Genomic DNA, 11193 nt, shown 5'->3' with positions numbered 1-11193 from the left:
ACAAGACAAATAAACAGACTCATGGACATGGACAGCAGTTTACTGATTACCAGAGGGAAGAAGAGAGGATAGAGGTAGATAAGGGTGAAGGGGGGGACAACTATATGGTAACAGAAGGAAATTTAATTTTGGGTGATGAACACACAATGCTTTAGACATACAACATATTATTGAATTGTACACTCTAAACCTACAGAATTTTATTAACCAATGTTGCCTCAATGAATTTAATAAAAAAGAAAGAAAGAAAGAAAGAAAGAAAGAGAGAGAGAGAGAGAGAGAGAGATGGCACAGGGTTGCATGATGGATTGAAAAACAAAACCCAATCATATGCTGCCTTCAGGAGATACATCTCAGCTTCAAGGACAAACATAGACTCAAGCGAAGGTGTGGAAAATGATACTCCAAGCAAACAACATCCATTGAAAAGTGATTGTAGTCATCCTTATATTTGATAAATAAATTTTATGATAAAAAATGTAACAAGACACAAAAATAAAGGGGACAGAACACTTATAAATATATATGCACCCAGCTCTGGAACAGAAAATATAAATAAAGCAATCACTAAAAGGACTAAAGGGAGAAACTCACAAAAACACAATTATAGTAGAAGACAGACACAAATACCCAATTGATAGCAATGAATAGATTATTTAAAGAGAAAAATAATAAGGAAATATTGACCCTAAAAGGCATATTAGACCAAATGGACATAATTAATATGTACAGTTTTTAATCCCAGAACACCAGATTGTACATTCTTCTCTACTGCACATGGGATATTCCCAAAGATATACCTACCACATGTTGGGACACAAAAGTAGCCTCAGCAAATTTGAGAAGATTGAAATCCTGCCTAGCGTATTATCTGTCCACAACGCTTTGAAATAGGAAATCAACTGAAAAAAAAATATGTGGCGACTAAACAGCATACTACTAAAGATGACTGAGTGAAAGAATAAGAGATCAAAAGACACAGAGTCTTCAATGTCAGTAACATGATGGCATGACAGGTCCTCCTGATCTCTCTGATTGAAGTTACAACAAATTGGACAGCTATAATCCAACAAATGACTCCCTGCTCAGCACACAGACACATCTGAAAAATCTGTACACTGAACATCTAAGGGTGGGGGAATTGGAGTGAACAGAGTAGGAGGGAAGGGGAAAGAATAGAGACTGGTGCCACAAACACAGCACAGAGATAGCTACAGGAATTGGGAGCAGGGTAGGAATCAGAATATAGAGCACACACTCTGCAGCCGTGAGGAGCAGGAGGCAGAATCAACGTTCCTGCTTGAGTGGTTAGCACATGCTGTGGTTGAAACCAGGAATAGGGGAAGAGATGGAACACAGCAGTGTTGCAGCTGTGGCCTAGCAGCCGCCATTCCAAGCAGTAAACAAAGCCATAGTAGCCTAATTGCCTCTACTCACCCTCCCAGAATATGCCTCCCCTCACCCTCCCAGAGCTCACAGCAACTCCACCAGAAGCTGAAGCAGTGAGTGTCAGGTTACAGAGCACACTATCTGCAGCTTTAAGAACTAGAGAAGCAGAAAACATTTATCCCTGGGTATCAGGGGTACACTGAGGCTAATCCCAGTGACAGGCAGAGATACAGAAATGTGGCAGCTGAGGTCTGGCAGCCAGCATTCCTGGAAGGAGAACAAAGTCACAAACACATGAAGTGGCCTCTTCCAGTGCACTCTGCACCCACCCAGTGGAGGCACCTAGGACACAGACAATACAGCACTACTGGCAGCATCTAGTTGCAGGAGGCAGTGCTGGGATTTCACAGGCCTGGAACCTCATCACCTACCACATTCTCCAATGGGGCTGGTGCCTTGAGATGAGGCCAACCTGGTCACAGAAGGGAGGCCCACCACCTAAGGAAATACAGACCATTTTTCATCACCCCACAGAGATCCACAAAGCCTGAGCAGTGCAAGAGAAAATAAAAACTTGTGCTCCACTGCCACCTACTGGAAAACAAAAGAAAGACTTCTACTTATCAACCTAAATAGAGAAAAGCTAAACACTTTTTTTCTTATTTTTCATTTGACAATTATCTTTTTTTGCGATGTAATTAATGTGCAAAAAAGTGCACAGATTTTAAAATTTTGATAATTCTATACATCCATGAAAACGACATCCAAAGCAAGATGTAGAGCAATTCTATCACTCCAAGAAGTCCCTTCAAGGCCCTTTCCAATCAATTTCTCCCTCCTCTCTTTCCCACACTTAGGCAACTACGTTCTGATTTCTGTTATCATACGCTTGCCTGATTTTGGACTTTGTGAAAGTTGAATCATAGAGTATGTGTTCTTCTGTGCCTGGAAGCCTTTGACTTATATAATGTTTTCTGAGATTTATTCATGTCGCTGCATGCAGTAGTTAATGCTTTTTCAATGCTATATAATATTTCATTGTATGTCTATACAAAAATTTTTAATCCTCTCACACGTTAATGGGTATTTGAATTGTTCATTAATAGTTTTTGGTTATTATGAATAAAATTGCTATGAATATTCTCGTGCAAGTTTTTTGTTAACTTATGTTTTCATTTCTCTTTATTAAATCCATAGAACTGTTGTGTCACAAGGTAATGTATATTTAGCTTTATAATAAACTACCAAACAATTCTCTAAAAAGGTTAGACCATTTCATTTCTCCACCAGCAATGTATGAGGGCTTCAATTGCCATATATCCTTGCCAATATTTAGTTGTTTTCTTTTTTAATGAATTAATATTTATAATAACATTAATGAAATCCAATAAGTTTCGGCTGTACACTTTAATAGTAAGGGATATATATATATATATTTACACTGAGTGTTCACTTCCCATAGATTTCTTTCTGTCACCATATATTTGACCCCATTTACCCCATGAACCTTCCCCTTCCCCTCTCCCCCCTACCATTGGGAACCACTAGTCTATTGTCAATGGCCATCAGTCTCTGTTTGTTTGTCCTGCTCATTTGTTGTTTTTAGGTTTATATTCCACATATAAGTGATATCATGTGATGTTCAACTTTTTCTGTCTGGCTTATTTTGCTTAGCATGATTATCTCGAGGTCCATCCGTGTTGTCACAAATGGCTATTTCATCTCTTCTTATGGCTGAGTAATATTCCATTGTATATATGTACCACTGCTTCCTTAGCCAATCATCTATCATAGGATGCTTTGGTTGCTTCCATGTCCTGGCAACTGTGAATAATGCTGCTGTGAACATCGGTGTACAGACATCTTCGGATATGAGTTTTCAAGTCTTTAGGGTAACTATCCAATAGAGGAATTGCTGGATCATATGGTAAATCAATTCTTAGTTTTTTGAGGAACTTCTATATTATACCAATTTGCAGTCTTACCAGCAGTGTATGAGGGTTCCTTTTTCTCTGCATCCTCTCCAACATTTGTTATTACTTGTCCTGTTGATTATAGCTATTCTAACAGGTGTGAGATGGTATCTCATTGTGGTTTTGATTTGCATTTCCCTAATAGCTAACGATATGGAGATTCTTTTCATGGGTTTTTTGGCCATCTGTATATCCTCTGTGGAGAAGTGTCTGTCCAGGTCCTCTGCCCATTTTTCACTGAATCGTTTCTGTTGTTGTTGTTGTTATTGAGTTGTATGAGTTCTTTGTATATTTTGGATATTAGGCCCTTATCAGAGGTGTTGCTTGCAAATATATTTTTCCATTCGGATAGTTGTCCCTTTACCTTGTTGGCAGTTTCTTTTGCTGTGCTGGAGCTTTTGAGTTTGATGTAGTCCCTTTCATTTATTTTTATTTTATTTTATTTTATTTTAGGTGAGGCAACCCTTGGTTGACCTCACAGATTGCAAGGAGCTTGTAAGCTTTCAATCCCTTATTTTTTATTTTTTACGCCTACAGCACCTGGTCTTCCTAGGTGGTCTTCTATCCAAGTACTAACCAGGCCCAATGCTGCTTAGCTTCTGAGATCAGACAAGATCGGGTTTGTTCAGGGTGGCATGGCCATAGACTCCTTTTGTTTATTTTTGCTTTTATTTTCCCTTGTCTCTGAGGTCAAATTCACAAAATCCTCTTTAAGTCCAAGGTCCTTGAGTTTAGTTCCTATGTTTCTTCTATGCATTTTATTGTTTCAGGTCGTATATTCAAATTCTTAATCCATTTTGATTTAATTTTGATGTGTGGTGATAAAAATGTAGTTTTATTTTTTTGCAAGTGGCTTTCCACTTTACTCAGCACTATTTATTGAAGAGAATTTCCTTTCTCCACTGCATATTTTTGGCTACTTTCTCGAAAATTATTTCCCATATAAATATGGGTTTACTTCTGGATTCTTGATTCTGTTCCACTGGTCCACTTGTCTGTTTTTCCGTCAATACCATGTTGTTTTGATTATTGTCACTTTGTAGTATAATTTGAAGTCAGACAGAGTGATGCCTCCAGCCTCATTCTTTTTTTCTCAGGATGGCTTTGGAGATTCGGGGGCTTTTGCGCTTCCATACAAATCTGATGATTTTTTGGTTCTATTTCTTTAAAAAATGCCGATGTGATTTTCATGGGGATTGCATTAAATCCGTATAATGCTTTAGGTAATAAGGTCATTTTAACTATATTGATTCTTCTAATACAAGAACACAAAATATCTTTCCATTTCTTTGTATCTTTTTTATTTCTTTTGATAGAGTCTTGTAGTTTTCATTATATAGGTCCTTTATATGTTTCGTTAGATTTATTCCTAGGTATTTTATTCTTTTTGTTGCAATTAAAAAAGGAATTATTTTTTCCACTTCTTTTTCTGACACTTTATTATTAGAGTATAGGAACGCTATGGATTTTTGAACATTAATTTTGTATCCAGAGACTTTATTGTATTTGCTTATTGTTTCTAGTAGTGTTCTTGTGGAGTCTTTAGGGTTTTCTATGTAGAGAATCATGTCACTCACAAATAATGACAGTCTGACTTCTTCATTTACTATTTGGATGCCTTTTACACCATTCTCTTGCCTGATTGCACTCTCCAGGACCTCCAAGGTTATATTGAATAACAGTGGCGACAGCGGAAAGCCTTGCCTTGTTCCTGACCTTAGAGGGAAGGTTTTAGTTTTTCACCATTAAAATAATGTTGGTTGAAGGTTTGTTATATATGGCCTTGATTATGTTAAGATACTTTTCTTCTATACCAACTTTAAGTATTTTGATTATAAATGGATGCTGTGTCTTGTTGAAGGCTTTTTCTGCATCTATTGATATGATTCTTATTTGTTTATTTGTTTCTGTGGTGTATCACAATAATCGATTTGCATATGCTGAACCATCCCTGTGCCCCTGGGATGAAGCCCACTTGATCATGGTGTATAATCTTTTCAATATGTGGCTGTACTTGGTCCGCTAGTATCTTAATTAGGATTTTTGTATCTGTGTTCATGAGAGATATTAGTCTGTAGTTTTCTTTTTGGTGTGTTATCTTTACCAGGTTTTGGTTTCAGGGTCATATTGGCCTCACTAAATGAGTTAGGAAGTATTGCCTCCTCTTCGATTTTTTGGAAGAGTTTGAGAAGAATAGGTGTTAAATCTTCTCTGAATGTTTGGTAGATTCACTGGTGAAGGCTTCTGGTCCTGGACTTTTACTTTTTGGTAGGTTTTTGATGATTGTTTCCATTTCCATACTGTTGATTGGTCTATTTAGATTTTCCAGTTCTTCTTGATTCAGTCCAGGAAGGTTGTAGCTTTCTAAGTATTGTTCCATTTCTTCTAGGTTATTAAATTTGGGGTTATATACTTTTTCATAGTATTCTTGTGATCCTCCTTATTTCTGCAGTGTCTATTATAATTTCCCCTCTTTCATCCCTGATTTTGTTTATTTATGTCTTTTCTCTTTTTTCTTTAGTAGCTAGAGCAATTTTAATAACCTTCTTAAAGCACCAGCTCTTTGTTGCATTTATTTTTTCTATTTTTTTTTGTTTGTTTTCAATTTCATTTATTTCTGCTCTAATTTTGATGATTTCTTTCCTTCTGCTGACTTTAGGCTTCATTTGTTCTTCCTTTTCTAGTTTTTGAAGATGGAGCATTAGGTTGTTTATTTGGGCTCATTCTTGTTTTTGGAGATAGGCCTGTAACGATATGAACGTTCCTCTTATGACCACTTTTGCCGTGTCCCAAAGTTTTGATATGTAGTGCTATCATTATTGTTCATTTCTATGTATCTCTTGATCTCTCTTTTTATTTCTTTTCTGATCCAGTTATTCTTCAGTAGCATGTTGTTTAATCTCCATGTATTTGTGGTTCTTCCTGATTTCTTTCTGCAGTTGATCTCTAGTTTCAAAGCATTATGATCAGAGAATATGGTGGGTATGATTTCAACCCTCTTATATTTATTGAGGCTATCTCTGTGCCCCAGTATGTTGTTGATTCTTGAGAATGTTCCATGTGCACTAGAGAAGAATGTATAAGCAGCTGTTTTGGGATGGAAGGCTCTGTAAATGTCAATTATGTACAGTTGGTCTAAAGCATCATTTAAGGATGTTATTTCCTTATTGATTTTCTGTTTGGATGATCTGTCCATATTCGACAGTGGGGTATTTAGGTCCCCTGCTACCATAGTGTTTTGGTCTGTTTCTCCCTTGAGTTCTGCTAGAAATTGCCTTACATATTTCAAGGCTCCCTGATTGGGAACATAAATATTAATAAGTGTTATGTCTTCTTGGTTCATGATTCCCTTTATCGTTATGAAGCGTCCCTCAGTATCTTTCTTTACCTTTTTTATTTTTAAGTCTATTTCGTCTGATATTAGTACTGCTACTCCCACTTTTTTCTGAATTCCATTTGCTTGAAATATCATTTTCCACCCTTTCACTGAGTCTATATTTGTCTTTGGAGCTGACATGTGTCTCCTAGAGGCAGCATATGGTTGGGTTTTGTTTTTTGATCCATTCTGCAACTCTGTGCCCTTTTATTGGTGAGTTCAGTCCATTAACATTTAGGGTGATTATTGAAATATGAGGTCTTCTCATAGCCATTTTATCTTTTGCCTTCTGGTAGCTTGGTGTTTCCACTGCTTCCTCGTCCTGGTGTTTCTGTTTCTTTATTTTAGTTGGCTTTTGTGGGTTTTCCCTCTGGTCCTTCTTGTTTTATGTTACATATTTTAGTTCTGAATTTTGGCATGTGGTTATCATTACGAATATGTAAAGGATAGTTATTTATACACGGTAGTCCATTTTTTTCTATGTGTGCCTTACATCCGTTCCCTTTTTGAGAATTTAGATCTTTGAATCCTCTCCTTTTCAGTCATTGTTGCCTCAATTTTTCCCTATGTATGCTGAACATTCATTACTATCTTACTATAGCAAATCTTTTCTTACTGTTTAAGCTTATAATGCCCTGTTCTTAGTAAGGGTTGTACTCCTCTGCTTCTATTTGCCTGCTAGTCACCTTACTCCTAACTTTGTTTTTTTGTTTTTGTTTTTGTTTTTTTTGTCATTTTGTTTTAGGTAAGCTGATCCCTTTCAATATTTCCTGTAGTGCAGGTCTTGTAGTGGAGAATTCCGTCAATTTTTGTATGTCTGGAAAAATCTTAATTTCTCCTTGATATCTAAAGGAGAGCTCAGCTGGATATATTATTCTTCACTTAGTAGTTTGAAATTTTGATTCCATTCCTTTCTGGCTTGTAAGGTTTGTGTTGAGAAGTCTGATGATAACTTAATGGGTTTTCTTTTATAGCTTACCATCTTCTTTTCCCTGGCTACCCTGAGAATTCTGTCTTTGTCATTGATTTTTTATCATTTTAATACAATGTGTCTTAATGAAGGTCTTTTGGGATTGAGATAATTGGGTGTTCTGTTGGCTTCTTGAATTTCAAGCTCCAGCTCATTCCCTAGGTTTGGGAAATTCTTGTCTACATTTGTCTGAAAATGCTTTCTAATCCCTGCTCCTTTTCCTCACCTTCGATAATGCCCATTATTCTTATGTTTCCTCTCCTGATGGTATCTGCTAATGCTTGTATTTCTCTTTCATTATTTTTCATTCTTCAGTTTCTCTCTTCTTCCTTCTGATTTATTTCTAGATTTCTGTCTTTGATATCACTGGCCCTTTACTCCATTTGGTCGACTCTATTTCCCAAGCTTGCTATTTCATTTTTCAACTCTTGCCGTGTTTTGTTTTGTTTTGTTTTTTATCTCCAGAAGATCTATTCTGTTCTTTTTGAGGGTTTCAATATCATTGCTAAAGAACTCATTCTGCTCATCTAGTTGTTATTTCAATTCCTGAAATTGCTGATATGACTCATTTCAGATCTCACTGAGTTTTTTCAAAAGTACCATCCTAAATTCTCTGTCATTTAAGTTGCATATTTCTATGTCTGTAAGCTTATTTTCTAGTGATTACTATCTTTCTTTCTGAAATGTCTTGACACTTGGCTGTTCATGGTGTATAATGGACTATTTCTCCACCTGGGCATTAATGGAAATGTATTCTGCTTTTTTTTCCAGAAAGATTTATTATAGAAATGTCTCTCTTTAGATCATTTCTTTTGGTTTCCAGTAGGTGGCCTCTAAGCCTCTTGGATCCCTGCTTTATATATGCCTTAGAAATCCCTTTATTTTTCTTATAGGTGTTTAATCACGCTCACTACCTTCAGTTTCAGTACCTGTCAGTGTTAGCAACAGTTTCAGTAGCGTTTGCTCAGATTCCCCTGGGGCGCCGCAGTGTTCAATCTCAGAGGATATGGGGAGAGCAGCCCTCCGCATTGGTGGATGGGGGCTGCTGCTCAGCCTCGAGTTTTGTCTCCATACCTGATAAAAATCAACTGTTCTTTCTTTGCCGTCCCCACTTCTCTGCTTTCTGCCCTGATGACTAGGCCCTGCAGCCAACTGCGGGGAGCTCATAGCTCTCCTAGTCGGGGCTGTTCAGGGAACTCATCACAATATCTCCCCTCCCCGCTACTCCTACAGGGAGCTTTTGCTTGAGAAGCAGCTTCTTTACATCTTCCCAGTCCACCACCCAACACACAGGGTTCTGATCTGTGGTAGCTCTTATGCGTAGATCCCATGCTCAGGCGTGCTGGTGTGCAGTTTGGGTGCTTTTCATTGAGTTTTAGATGTTTAGCTTATTGTTGTTTTAAGGTGAGAGATCTGGGGATGACTCTCACTCCGCCATAATGTCACTCCACTAAACACTTTTTTAAAAGGCAAATTTCATTCCCATAATGTACCAGTCCAAGGAATAATCCATCAAATATTATAAACATTCAAGATGACAAGACATTTCAAAAAGAAAATTTTAAATTTCTACAATATAAACTTAAAGACATGGAAATATGTGATTTAAATGACAAAGAATCAGGATTGCAGTTCTAAAAATTTCATGGTGATACTAGAAAACTCAGGTAGCATTTTAATGAACTCAGAAATAAAATTAACAAATTAATGACATACTTTACCAAAGGGATTGAACTCATTAAAAATAACCAAACAGAAATTCTGGAGCTGAAGAACTCAGTCCAAGAGATGAACAATAAATTAGCAAGCTTAGGAAATAGAGCTGACAAGATGGAAGAAATAATGAGTGATATCTAAGATTGAATCTAGAATTGACACAGATGAAGAAAGAGAGACTTGAGAGTAAAAAAAAAAAAGAAAAGAACTTCACAAAAACCATCTGACTTCATTAGAAAGAGCAAGATAAGGGAGAGAAAACAATGGAATAGATAATAGAGGCTCTGTTCATCCCTCTGGTGACCAAATCAAAGTTGTAACAGAAACAAGGAGCAAATAGTAAGGAAAATTGCCTGGGATCTAGGTGAAAAAGCCATATAACTAGGAAGAGAATTAAGAAATCACCCTGCAATGGTAGAAGGTAGGATAGGGCAAGGATGCAAAGCTGCCCATTCTCAAGCGACTGAGTGGGACAGAGGCCTTGGCGGCAGCAGCCAGCAGCTTCAGATGCCTCTTAAAAAGGCCATGTCCAAGAGTGGACTTTTGCGGTGACGGACCTGCTCTCTCTGAGCACCACTGCCAGTTCGGCTGTGAAAGGGGTACCAGTGTCTTACAGGGGAACACTGAGTAGTCGGGGTGAGGGCCAAGGCAAGACTTGTTCTATACAGAAGTGCTGGCGACATCTGTTGTTCCTCTATTGAGCCCTTCCCCCTCCAAGTGCGTGGTCTCAGCAGCATCATCTCTGATGACAGAGATGTCATCAAACTGGATAACAGAGGTTGCTCCACCCAGAGGATTCCCTGAAACTCTGCCTCTCCCAACTGTAGCCCCACCCAAGCCACATCCAGGTGTGTCCTCATTTAGTCAGGTGCCCCTCGGTTAGCAGCACCTAGATTCACACTGGTAGCAGCTGGCCTCAGTTTCTGGTGTGGCCTTTTGAGGCAACTATAAGCACAGCATCTGTGGACTGCTTTCTGAATCTTAAGAGGTGGCCCCAGAGGGGCACAGGCTGGTGCTACATTTGGCCTGTAGATGAACCTCTCTCAGGACTGTGTCACTGGACACCTACCACACAAAGCCACACTAATAAGACCGGAAGAGCTTTGCTTAGTACATAGAAACAGACACAGAAAGGTAGCCAAAATGGGAAGACAAAGAAGCAGAAATAATATGAGAGAACAAAACAGAGATCCAGAAATAATGGAGTCAAACAATCTAACAGATGCAGAGTATAAAAATGCTCAATGAATTTATGGGAAGCGTAGATAAATTAAGTGGGAACTTTAACAAAGAGATAAAGAAAAACATAAAAATGGAAACGGAAATTATAAAAGGGAACCAGTCGGAAATGAAGAACATATTATATGAGAAGAAGAGTATATTAGATGAAATAAACAGAGTGGATAAAGAAGAGGATCGAACCACTGATATAGAGGTTGGGAAAGCCCAGGACACTCAGTCAGAATGGAAGGAAAAAACAAGCCAAGACTATAATAATAATTTAAGAAGCCTTTGGGACACTGTTAAATGTAAAAACATCTGGTCATAGGGGTACTGGAGAAAAAAAAAAACAAGACATTGAAGAGCTATTTGAACAAATAATGATGGAAAACTTTCCTAACTTGGCAAAGGAAATAGACATAAAAGCCCAGGAAGCTCAGAGAGTCCCAAACCAGGAACCCAAAGAGGCCTACACCAAGACACATCATAATTAAAATGCCAGAGGTTAAATACAAAGAGAGAATCTTAAAAGCAGCAAGAGAAGAGCA

General features: G+C 37.8%; 1 protein-coding gene and 1 pseudogene across 1 annotated transcript in view; both read right to left on the bottom strand.

The window, feature by feature from the left end:
• Window positions 1-11193, bottom strand: part of LOC105301928 (mucin-16) — a 142897-nt gene that overhangs the window by 47157 nt on the left and 84547 nt on the right. The window lies entirely within an intron of this gene.
• Window positions 3891-4009, bottom strand: LOC111729306 (annotated as a pseudogene).

Source organism: Pteropus vampyrus, unplaced genomic scaffold (assembly GCF_000151845.1).
Source record: "Pteropus vampyrus isolate Shadow unplaced genomic scaffold, Pvam_2.0 Scaffold255, whole genome shotgun sequence".
Classification (NCBI taxonomy): domain Eukaryota; kingdom Metazoa; phylum Chordata; class Mammalia; order Chiroptera; family Pteropodidae; genus Pteropus; species Pteropus vampyrus.
The sequence above is the reverse complement of the archived record's forward strand: the minus strand, read 5'-3'. Positions and strand labels throughout refer to the sequence as shown.